General features: G+C 38.8%; 1 protein-coding gene across 3 annotated transcripts in view; it reads left to right on the top strand.

Annotated features, from left to right (window-relative positions):
• Positions 1 to 12,742, top strand: part of KCNIP4 (potassium voltage-gated channel interacting protein 4) — a 1,316,619-nt gene that overhangs the window by 839,436 nt on the left and 464,441 nt on the right. The window lies entirely within an intron of this gene.

The following is a 12,742-nucleotide window of genomic DNA, read 5'->3' as shown; positions in this document are numbered from 1 at the left end:
TTGAAAAAAAAATACACCAAGGGAATGAAGATGCTTTATAAGCCAGGCTTTTATAAATCAGATCCTTTTAAACAACTCTGAGAAGCTCCTTTGTTTCAAGCTCATCCTTGAAATGATCAAAGAGGTCTCCCTGAAGATCTCCAAAAATATGTCAAAGTGAAGATAATACATTCTGTTATCACTTCAGTTAATTTGTGAATGTGAGTAATTAGATAAATTGGCTGTCAATATGTGCTTATAAGATTAAGCACTATCACACTTCTGTAGATAAGGGCCGCCAGAGCACACTGCGTGGCTATCAGTGCATATTATTCTCACTGTTATTTGGAATCTGGTGCTCTTGGGACTCATAATACAAGGTTACACGATAATCACTATCAATCTTTTCAAAAAGTCTGCGCAGGACATTTGCTGAAAATTAGCCCTGGAGCACTGGAAAGACTGTAAATGCATCGCCTCCTGCTTGACTGTCCCAAGAGCTCAGTCTCAGTGTGTGAGAAAGGCTGATAACAAATGAGAAAACAGCATGAAAAAAAGCAACAAGTGTAGACTGTGGAAAACAGAGCCTGGCATAGGATTTTAATTTTTAAGGTAGATTTCATATCAAAATGTTTGCAGGGCATTCAAGTTTAAATGAATAAAAAATAAATTTGTCTACAATGGTAAGGATTTGTGTCTTAGCTTCCAGATATGTCAACACAATGCTGTTTCTCTTTGCATATATAGATGGGAAAAGGGGCTATGTTCATACAACACAAGTAATTGAACTTGTAGATATTATCTATACTCATCGGTTAACAGAAATCTATCAAAAATCTTTGTATAAATAGCACAACGAAAGAAGCATGAACCAGGGACAGAGTTAGATGGGAAGAGGAAGGGTACAGCTGGGACTTTTGCAGATGACATCTGAATTGTGAGTCACGATTTTTATTGGGCACATACTATGTAATATCACAAATCTAAGGAGAGACTGAGTTAGTTGTTGAAAGTATTAACTATTCTCATCAAGTAAATATTTCTGCCAGCCTGGCACAGGGCTAAATATTTTAAATATTTTCTCCTCCTGGCTGTAAGGTGGGTACGCATCAGTATTCTCATTTTCCAGATGGAAAAACTGAGACACACAAAGAGGATGAGTCAGTTGTACCAGTCATAAGTTGCAGGGTCTGGATTCAAATCTGAATCTTGGTAAATGCAGCATCTGGTTGTAAGGCACCCTGTACAGGAACATTAGACTGTTCCTGAGGAAAAAGAAGATGTAACCTGGATAAAGCAAAGATTTCTTGAAAGAGTGGTGGTAGGACTGACCCCTGGAAGATGGATAGAGGGCAGGATTCCAGGAGATGATGGTAGGAAACTTTTTGTGGAGAGGTGAGCACATCAAAGACGATTTGCTCTCACGTCTCCCTCTGATCCTCTGATGGTTTAGAATCATGGCAGTTTGATCTTGCTGATTCTTCTGGACTTTTGTTGTACTGGATGTCATTTCAGCACTCCAGTCCAGAGGTTGAAAAGTACACCTACTCTATTCCATGTATTCTAGAATAATATATAATGCATTCAGATCCATGGTTGAAGCAATTGAGAAATGATTTTGACCTGGTTCTGACACTGACAAGAACCAGCCAGTGTAAATATAATATTGTCGTCCTAAGTAGCCTTTTTTATTTCCTAATCACCATTGATGGAATTTTAATACCCCAGATATATTGTATATTTGTTTATATACCATACATGTATCTTTGTTTTACACATAAAAAGGATAAATCTTTTCACCGTGAACTAGTTTTCTTTCCCTTGGGACTGTGTGCAGCCCCAGTGACAGTGATGAGCTTACGTTATGCCACATTCTCTAGTTTCCTCTGTTGTAAAAGGAAAATGGGGAATTGTGGAAACACTTTGGAACCAAACTAGCTTCTAAGATAAGTTACCTAAACTGACTGCATGCAAATTTATTCTGTTAAAGAAACGGTGATAATAATATATACCTCAGGAAGTCCTATGAACAGATAACCTAGACGCAAAGACATAATAGGAACTTAGAGAATATGACTTTCTTCTGTTTTTGTGGTGTAGTTTCTTTCAAACTCAGCCTTTATAGTTTGTTTTTCACCTTTCCATTTGCTCCCTTGTCTGAGAAGATACAAGGAAGGAGGCAGAGTAACCACAGAAAAGATTGAATACACGGTAAAATAGCAATACATCGTGTTGGGAAAACTTATGGAATGGGTATACTGCCTGGGTTGTCTAATGAGTCAGCATCCTCTATCCTTTGTCTACACGAATAAAGGAAATACCCAAGTCTTTATCATGGGGGTAGATACCAACCAGAAGTGGACTCTCACTTTTATCAGTCCTGGGTGGAAGAGATCTTCAATGCCCAGTGGAGGAGAAGAGGACAGTATTTGGAGAGACTCTAGGATCAGGCTAACTCTACTATTTATGCTCTGACCTAGACAAGTATTTAACCCATCTGAGCTGTTTCCTCATCTGTATACTGGATTTAAAACAAACATACATTAGAGGCTTATTTTGAAAATTAAATCAATGTCTGTATAAATGTCTAGCGCATTGTATCCAATGTAAGTTACTCTTTAAGCAGCTTTATTCTCTGAAATGTCACAGAGTACAATTATTCCGTACACAGATCAGATCAGATCAGATCAGTCGCTCAGTCATGTCCGACTCTTTGCGACCCCATGAATCGCAGCATGCCAGGCCTCCCTGTCCATCACCAACTCCCGGAGTTCACTGAGACTCACGTCCATCGAGTCAGTGATGCCATCCAGCCATCTCATCCTCTGTCGTCCCCTTCTCCTCCTGCCCCCAATCCCTCCCAGCATCAGAGTCTTTTCCAATGAGTCAACTCTTCACATGAGGTGGCCAAAGTACTGGAGTTTCAGCTTTAGCATCATTCAAAACATGCATACTTTGCATAGCAGAAAATGTGAGGGTATAATAACTTATATTTTGGGAGTATTTGATAATTGTGAAGTATTTTCACATTCCTATTCTGCAAGACCACTGGTGAAATAGGTAGGAATGACATTATTATCTGTGTGTGTGTGTGTGTGTTAGTCACTCAGTTGTATCTGACTCTGTGACCCCATAAACTGTAGCCCACTAGGCTCCTCTGTTCCTGTTATTATCCATACAAGAATACTGGAATGGGTAGCCATTCCCTTCTCCAGGGAATCTTCCCCACCCAGGGATCAAACCTGGGTCTACCTACATAGCAGGCAGATTGTTTCCTGCTGAGCCACTAGGGAAACCCATTATTATCCTTATTTTATATAAAAGTCAGAAAACTCAGATATCACATGACCAACCCAAGGTCACATAGCAATAGATTGTATAGCTGGAATTCAAATCCAATTTCTCTGATTCTAAATACAGCTCAACTCCACAATTGCTTAATATTGCTTATAAATCCTACTTTTCAAGCAATAACATCTACTGAATTTTTAAGGTTCTTAAAAATATGTAAGTAGGATTCATTTTGTTTCAATTTTGTTAACTTTCCATTGGTAAAGTTTAAATTTTGTGCATTTTATTTTGCTCTACCTAACTTTCATTGAGATCTCTGCTGCTGCTGCTGCTGCTGCTGCTAAGTCGCTTCAGTTGTGTCCGACTCTGTGCGACCCCATAGATGGCAGCCCACCAGGCTCCCCTGTCCCTGGGATTCTCCAGGCAAAAATACTGGAGTGGGTTGCTGAGATCTCTTTAGGTCTTTGAATAATGCTTGAAATTCCGTTTAATTCTGCATTGAACAAAGGATTGAAGAAAACGGTTTTTTTTTTTTTCTATCAGCTTAAGGTGGTAGGCTGCAGTCCATGGGGTTGCTAACAGTCGGACACGACTGAGCGACTTCACTTTCACTTTTCATTTTCCTGCATTGGAGAAAGAAATGGCAACCCACTCCAGTGTTCTTGACTGGAGAATCCCAGGGACAGGGGAGCCTGGTGGGCTGCCGTCTATGGGGTCGCACAGAGTTGGACATGACTGAAGTGACTTAGCAGCAGTAGCAGCAATGTGGAAAGACTGAAAATTTTAGCCTTTTTGGCAGGTACTTGGAAGGAATACTGAAAGAAACTTTTATAATAATACAAAGTTTTGCACACAAGATGCAATATTGGGCAATAGTGATAAAATTGATTTTTTTTGTTTTTATAACCTAAGTTATTAGATGAAGCCTACCTCTAGCCATTTTTCTGCAAATACCATTTTAAAATAATTTTACTTTAAAGGATAATGCTAATAGGAATATAACCAGTAATTATATAGAGTGTCTTCATTTTTATGCCTGGATTTCTGCAAATAATAGACTTTTAGCTTTTTGATAGCATTCAGAGCTTATTTTAAATCTGCATATTAATTCTCTGGATTATTTTGATGGTAAAAAAACTCAGAAAGAGGGGATGCAGATCAGAATACTAAATTACAAAAGCACAACCCCGCCTTCCATGTTGGATTCGGCACTTTAATAAGAACAGCAGCTAAGTACAAAACTTCCCAGAAATAGTTAGAGCACTAAAAGAAAAAAAGGGCAATGATTCTTTATGAGTCCATAATCTCTAGCAGACAGTTAGTCTACTTAAGATAACTCTCCCATTATTCACAAGTCTTTGAGGGCACCACAATATAGGTTCCTTTATTAATAGCTCCCCTGTCATCCATTATTTAGGCTTCACTCCATATTAAATCACCAATGTGTCAGTCTGCTAAAGCAACACACCTCAGAGTTTTTAAATAACCACTTGACAGGAAGTTGTCAGAGGAAGAGCTCCTTTCAACTAGTTCAGCATTTGAGCATGAGCACTGCTCCATTTAGAGATAAAAACATAAAATAGATGAAACATTAATTATTAAAGTTTGTTTAATTAGAAAAATCTCGTGCTTAAAATTTGATTTACAAATGATGGGATTGCATTTATTTGGTGGAAAATTCAATTCAATTAGTTATCATGAACCTAAATATGATTTAGAGAAATTTTGTCAAATATCTGCTATATTCTCAACACTGTATAAAATACTGATAGAGATATAAAGGAAACACACACATTTCTTCCTTTCAAATTTCTTATACTCCTATTGAGGAGCTACATATATATATATATATCCTAGAGAATAATTTTAAAAGTCTTCTAAGTAACAAGATAAGTGCTAAGGATTTGCATTATTAAAAGATAATTTAAAATAATGCATTCAATATGCATGGTAATTGGAGAAGGTATTAGAAAGAGATCCCACAAGAAAGAAGATAAGCAGAAGAGAAGAAGGAGACTGTCAAGGACCAGAAAAAGATAAGAATCAAAGCACAAGACCAGAGGCTGAGCAAGGCATGAACATGGGGCAGAAAGTCGGGGGAAGACTCCAAGGAAACGTGGTTTGATATGAAAGTAAAAGAACCAGATAGGAGAAGAGATTATTTTGTAACTATCTTGGAAAGACCCTATAGGTAATGGAAATTACTGTATGTACTCAAAACTGAGGGACTAACTAGTCTGGTGGCATTAAGTCTATGGCTAAAAATCATGAGAAGAAAGAAGGGAATCTGAAAAGCTGTAATAAATCAGAAATTTGGAGAAGTCTAGGGATCCGGAATGGAGGACAAAATAAGAATAATAAAGGAGGATGCAATTCATGAATTGCATGTTTTTAAATGATCTATTTTAATTGATAGGAAGTAAATACAGTTTTAAAAAATGGAAATAGCTAACATTGAAATAGTCTCTTCCCCCAAACACTTCCTGTCATATAGTTACTTAGGAGTTACATTACTTTAGGAAAATGTTACAGTGATGATTTAATGCGAAACGAGGCAGAAAATAATGAACAACACCAGAGATATTAACAAAGGGACATATATTTTTTTGATGTCACCACTGCCTGGGAAGTTAGCCTAGTTTAGAAATTCGCCCCAAATTGCTATCTGTGGGCTTCCTAGGTGGCGCTAGTGGTAAAGAACATGCCTGGCAATGCAGGAGACATAAGATACGCACGTTTCATCCCTGAGTCAGGAAGATCCCCTGCAGGAGGGCATGGCAACCCACTCCAGTATTCTTGCCTGGAGAATCCCATAGACAGTGTAGACTGGTGGGCTATTGTTCATAGGATTGCAAAGAATCGGACACAACTGAAGTGACTCAGCATGCTTGCACACAAATTACTATCTAGGATGTTAGCTAGCCAAAGATTACTTGATGATCTGTGATTTCTTACTATAGGTCTGTATGTATCTTCCCTGATAGCTCAGTTGGTAAAGAATATGCCTGCAATGCAGGAGACTCTGCATTGCAATTTCTGGGTCAGGAAGATTCCCAGAAAAGGGATAGGCTACCCATTTCAGTATTCTTGGGCTTCCCTGGTGACTCAGCTGGTAAAGAATCCACCTGTAATACGGGAGATTTGGGTTCGATTCCTGAGTTGGGAAGATCCCCTGGTGAAGGGAAAGGCTACCCACTCCAGTCTTCTGGCCTGGAGAATTACATAGACTGTACAGTCAATGGGATCACAAAGAGTTGGAACAGAACTGAGTGCCTTTCACTTTCACTTGCCTTTCAGGTCTATATATTTTTGCTGTTGTTCAGTCGCTAAGTCATGTCTGACTCTTTGTGACACCATGGACTGTAGCATGCTAGGCTTCCCTGTCCTTCACTATTTCCCAGAGTGTGCTCTGTGTATATATTAATTTTTTAGCATACTAATAATGAATATTTATTTGGGAAAAATTAACAAAGTTTCAAAAGAAATGAGAAATCCTGAAATCCCACCATCCATGAATAGTGTTAGCATTTTGAAGTATTTTGTTCTTCTAGATCCTCAATTTTATTACTTGTTATAAAGAAGTATTTCTTTATAACATTTCTAAGGGTTTCATAAGCATTTCTAAGGGTAATCTTCCTTCTACCATCTCTCCCTCCCCTGGCTTATTTTTAACTCTTGTTTTCTCTTTGCATATTTTTATTTTTAAATACACTTATTCTAACACATCATAACCTCTAAAAATAAAATCATAACATTTCAGTTAGTTCCACAGTATAAAAACATAGAGAATTCCCTACTTTCTACAACAATTCAAGAGATACTTATAGACACAGCCACACAATCTGGCTAACCAGGAATATGTCTAATTTCCAGAGTCTGGGAAAGCAAGTGTTGTCTGAGAAAGAGTCACTCAGGTTGCAATGGGCTGCTAAAAACCATGCCCACTTGACATGTTTAGGAGATAAATGGGAAATGTAGCAACAACAAAATGAACCAGGTCAAAAGGAACAGTGAGTACAATATTAAAGTGCAGAGCTGAACAGCACTGGAAGGAACCCAGAATGGTTAAGGGTGCAGCTTTCCCAAATGGATAGCCCTCAATCTGACTTACCAACTGTGTCATGAGGGTGAGCATGTTACTTAGCCTCTCTAAGGATCAGTTTTCTCTTCTCTAAAATGTAAATAAAAACATAGACTTCAGAAATTTGTTTTCAAGAGTAAATCAGATAATTTATATAAAGTACCTGTCACAACATCGTCCTTCGTTTATATCAGAACAGTAGTGCCATGTTAATGCATGACAACCCTTAAAACAGTAAAGCAACAGAGATTCTGAGAACATAAGAGACTTGCTCAAGGTCACGTAATGCATCCGTGCAAAAATGAGACTTGAATCAAGGCCTGGTTCTCAGTCCAGGATCCTCCCAGTTTAGCAAGAAACCATTCCATTCCCAGTAGATGGATTTTGCAGGAAAACAGTCAATCTCCTTATGCCATTCCCCCAAATCAATGAACTGTGAGTATCTAACTCCCAACCAGGACCCCTCTCTATAATGTACTCAAAACTATTTAAAGGAGAAATAAACAAACAAACCACTTCTCAACACACTCTGTTTGACTCTTGGGAGGGGTCACAGCTACTTAGTCTGACTAATTTGAACTCAAATCTTTTCATTATCATAGTATTCAGAAATAATTTATTATCCTGACATTACATAAAAGAAGTAAGTGCAAAACAAACATTCAAACTGCTGTTTTAAAATATGTCAGTGGAATGGATCAGAGCTCCCATTCTTTACTTTTTATCACAATGACCTGTGTGGTTCCTGTTCCTGAGTGAAGCTTATCTAGATGCCACAGGAAGCAAAGGTTATCATCTTTAATACAATGGAAAAGGGCAAATGAATGTTAACATTTAATTAAAGACACAGGAAAAGAATGGCAAAGTGTATGTCGACAGTGGAGAGAAGGGTGTATTGGTGCTTTAAGAAAGTTGGGTGAGCACAAAAGGGCAAAATATATATATAAACAGTTGAATTATCAGCTCTTGGTGTCAGGGAAGTTGTATTACAGCTATTTGTCCTCAGGAGAGAGCACACGGTGGAAGGGGCCATTCAGTGCAGCGGTAACTGGAAGGACTCTGATGTCAGATCCAGCTGGCCTTGAGAAGCAGCTCAGGGACTGGTCATCACCTGTGTTTGGGAAGCAGACTGCCTGGCTTCAAACATAGCTATGGACAGTTTACTAAAAGCATGCCTTCAGACAAGTCACTGGGCCTCTGTATCTTTCCTTCGGTAAAAGGGGAATGATGCTAGTAACTATTCATATAGTAGTTAGGAAGATGGAGCAAAGGAGTTACTATTTGTGAGACACATGGTAAGTGTTGTTTAAGTATTTGTTAACTACAGTCCTGCCTCCCAGAGGAACCACTTACTTGCTACACTCTTAATAGAAGTTACTTAGCCTCTTAAGCCTTGGGCTCCTTATCTGAGAAATGGGTCTAAACATGGAACTGCTTTACAAAATTGTGAAAGTTGAATGGGATGATGCATGCAAAGCATTTAGCAGTTACATAATTCATATCTTGGTATTTATTTCATCAACCAGACCAGAAGCTCCTGAAGTAAACGCTCTGTCTTGTTCTCTGGGTCCGCCTCTGGACTTTCTGTATTAATGTGTGTAAAAGAGCAAAAAGATAGAAAGACACTGATAAAATACTCTATGTACATGTAGCACAGAGTCATTCATGCTCAAACTTAGGACGTGTCCTCAGAAAAGAATCACATCAGATCAGATCAGTCACTCAGTCGTGTCTGAGTCTTTGCGACCCCATGGATCGCAGCACGCCAGGCCTCCCTGTCCATCACCAACTCCCGGAGTTCACTGAGACTCATGTCCATCGAGTCAGTGATGCCATCCAGCCATCTCATCCTCTGTCGTCCCCTTCTCCTCCTGCCCCCAATCCCTCCCAGCATCAGAGTCTTTTCCAGTGAGTCAACTCTTCGCATGAGGTGGCCAAAGTACTGGAGTTTCACATGGACATCTGCTAAGATGTACAAAATATGACAAATTAGACTCAGAAAACTGTGAAAAAATGAAGTTCAATTTAGTAGTTACCAACACAGTAATATTCTCTTTGCATCCTTGACAGATAGTCATTAGCCTTTCATTGAAACTTCCAACAATCCACAATTAAGTCTTTCTTGGAGTAAATATATTCTTTTTTCTCTTATATTCCAGTGGAACTTTTAAGAATAGATATCACATTAAGTAGATCACTTTTAAAATAGGTAATACTACTAAAAATCCCACTTACTGTGGTTGTTCTTGAACCTGTCTCCATTACTGAATGGTAAGTCAGTAATAGGTAAAAAATCACTAACTTACTCATATTTGTATCTCCCAATTCCACGTGAAGTATATCTATGCTCCTAGTAGATGCTCGGTAAGTATTTATTGAGCAAATGAATTAAATGATTAATGATCTCCTAAATGATAAGGTACATTTCCTTCCTGAGAATATAGCTTATTTTAAATAAAACATCCCCTCCCTTCAATCTTTCCTTCTATTTACATATAAATTATTATATCTTAAATTTTAAAATCTAAAGAGGTCAGTTTTCATTTCCTGGCTCGGAGTTGAACTTAGATTGTTTTTAAATAGTTGACATTTTAATTTAATGAACCTCTAAAGAAAGTAAAAATTGTATAGTCATTTTACATAGTGGGAATCCAAAACCAATCTTCAGCAAGCCTGGTCTTAAGGCTGGGTCTGCTTGACTTAATTAATATCACATTACTTCCACTGCCCCATTCTGCAAGCCCTTTACAATTTACAGAGCTCTTTTTGGGCTGTGCTGCATGGCTTGTAGGATTTTAGTTCCCTGACCAGAGATCCAGAAATTAAACCCAGGCCATGACAATGAAAGCACCAAGTCCTAACCACCGGACAGAGAATTACTTACAAAGCTCCTTTAAGTTACAAAAGACAGAGCTTTTTGGTCATTAAATATTTATTGTAAGAATAAGCATCATGTTGTCATGTTTTATAGAGAGAAACAAAGGCTCAAAGAGGCTCAGGGACACCCTGCATCAGGAGAATGATAAAGTTGAAAGAGAATCCAGGTCCTCAGATTCAATTCACTTCTTTTTTTCTTTCCAGTGGACCACTAAGAAAAGGTACATAAAAATGGAGATACTTTTAAAAATGCGAAGAATGAAATGTATCCCAACCAAGTGAGTGGTGATAGTCAGAGTCAAAAGGATTTCTTATGGTCTCCTCTTATCAAACAGGATGAGCACAAAGCAAGTTTCCCCTTCACTTAATTCATGAGAAAAATAACATCTTCCTCTATCTAGCGGGTGTTAGGGGTGAAGAATAGGAAAAAGAGAACCAGATATTGCAGGAAATTGAACTTTGGATAATTTTTCCTACCAAAAACTGAGATCTATCTTAGAAAATTTACATTAGTACACCATTTTTCATCTCCTACTATCTTCATCTCACTTGCATTATTAAAATATAGAAAAATTCTTTTGGAAATTCAGAAGGATGATATATGAGGTTGATTCGTGGATAGACTATCTGACATAAGGTTCTTAGGAGGAGGCATGATTACTTACCTTTCTTCCCTGTAGAAGTAGGGCCCACTCCCCACAGAGTGAGAGCCAGCAAGGGTGTGGACAGGGCAGCAGTCTGCCTTGCAGAGGCAGGAGCTCTCGGGCTGGTACTCAGGTTCAGCAAGCTGGAGAAGTGTGTCTACCCAGGCAGAAAAAAATCATAACATTCTTAATGGGGCATTGCCACTTGGCTGTTCTCAGTTGGAATCACAGTAGAGTAAGCTGAAGTTGTCTTGTAGATGGTGAATAATTAGCAACTCCAAAGAGAAAAATAAAAATGATGATTATAGCTCTTTCTTCGATTCTTGGAATGATCCCACTTAGCGCGATGGTCCTCTTTCCTGCCAACAGTCCAGTCAGAACCCACTTTCATAAGACTCATGGGTAATAGGATTTTGAGAGGTTTATTATGAATCTATTCCAGCCACGCCCTTATCCACAGGGCTAAGGAGACCTGACCACTTGTACTCCATGTTCTGCCCTTTTATTCCACATTCTATGTACCCAGGGTCCCAGCATCTCTTACCCAAGTGGCTCAAGTCAGCTTTCAGGGCCTGCAGTAACCACTTTACCAAGTCTAACTTCTGAATGATGGACTGTACACAAGTATGTGTAATTCTAGCCTGGAAGAATAGCCAAGTGTTGTTTGTGGAGGGTATGGAGTGAACTTGTACATACTACCCGGAGTGTCCCTACCTAAGCATACAAGGCTACTTATTGCACAGAATTGAGAAAGCAGTGAGAACAGAGTATAGGTCATCCTCCGAGAGCTTCAGTGTACCTTCTTGTCATGGTTCACAAAGGTAAAGAGCAGGCCCAGCAGCTTCTTGAGTTGTTGGCCTTTTGTTTTCTATTTAGTGACGTAGCAGCAGGGCACTTACTTGGCTCACTATATTTATCAGCAAATGCATAGAAATCTATTAAAATCCTGGAGCGTGAACGAATATGATAGAAGCAGCAATGTAAACCAGTGGGAAGAGCAGCGGTTGAGTGAGACATATCTAGCACCAGACCCTGACCTGACACTTCTTAGATTTGGGAACTTGTACAAAGAACTGAACCTGTCTAAAATCATGCCTCCAAAATAAGGCTTAAATTCTTACCTGCCTTGCAGAATTATAGTGGAAGGGTATAGATGTGAGTAACATGCACAAAAGGCAAGGGAGAAAGGGAGTGATACACCCAACTGAATGCAGAGTTCCAGAGAGTAGCAAGGAGAAATCAGAAAGCCTTCTTAAGTGAACAATGCAAAGACACAGAGGAAAACAATAGAGCGGGAAAGACTAGAGACTCTTCAGGAAACTTGGAGATACCAAGAAACATTTCATGCATGGCTGGGCATGCTAAAGAACAGAAACGGTAAAGGCCTAAGAGAAGCAGGGGAGATTAAGAAGAGGTGGCAAGAATACACAGAATAACTATAAAAGAAAGGTCTTAATGAATTGGATAACCATGATGGTGTGTTCACTCACCTAGAGCCAGACATTCTGGAGTATGAAGCCATGTGGGCTTTAGAAGCATTACTACAAACAAAGCTAATGGAGGTGATGTAATTCCAGCTGAGCTATTTAAAATCCTAAAAGATCATGCTGTTAAAGTGCTGCACTCAATATGTCAGCAAATTTGGAAAACTCAGAAGTGGCCACAGGACTGGAAAAGGTTAGTTTTCATTTCAATCAAAAAGAAGGCAATGCCAAAGAATGTTCAAAGTACCCTACAGTTGTGTTCATTTCACATGCTAGCAAGGTAATACTCAAAATCCTTCAAACTAGGTTTCAACAATGTGTGAACCAAGAACTTCCAGATGCACAAGCTGAATTCCTAAGAGTCAGAGGAACCAGAGATCAAACTG

This window comes from Bos javanicus, chromosome 6 (genome assembly GCF_032452875.1).
Source record: "Bos javanicus breed banteng chromosome 6, ARS-OSU_banteng_1.0, whole genome shotgun sequence".
Taxonomy (NCBI): Eukaryota; Metazoa; Chordata; class Mammalia; order Artiodactyla; family Bovidae; genus Bos; species Bos javanicus.
Note: the sequence above shows the minus strand (reverse complement) of the source record. Positions and strands in the feature narration are given on the sequence as shown.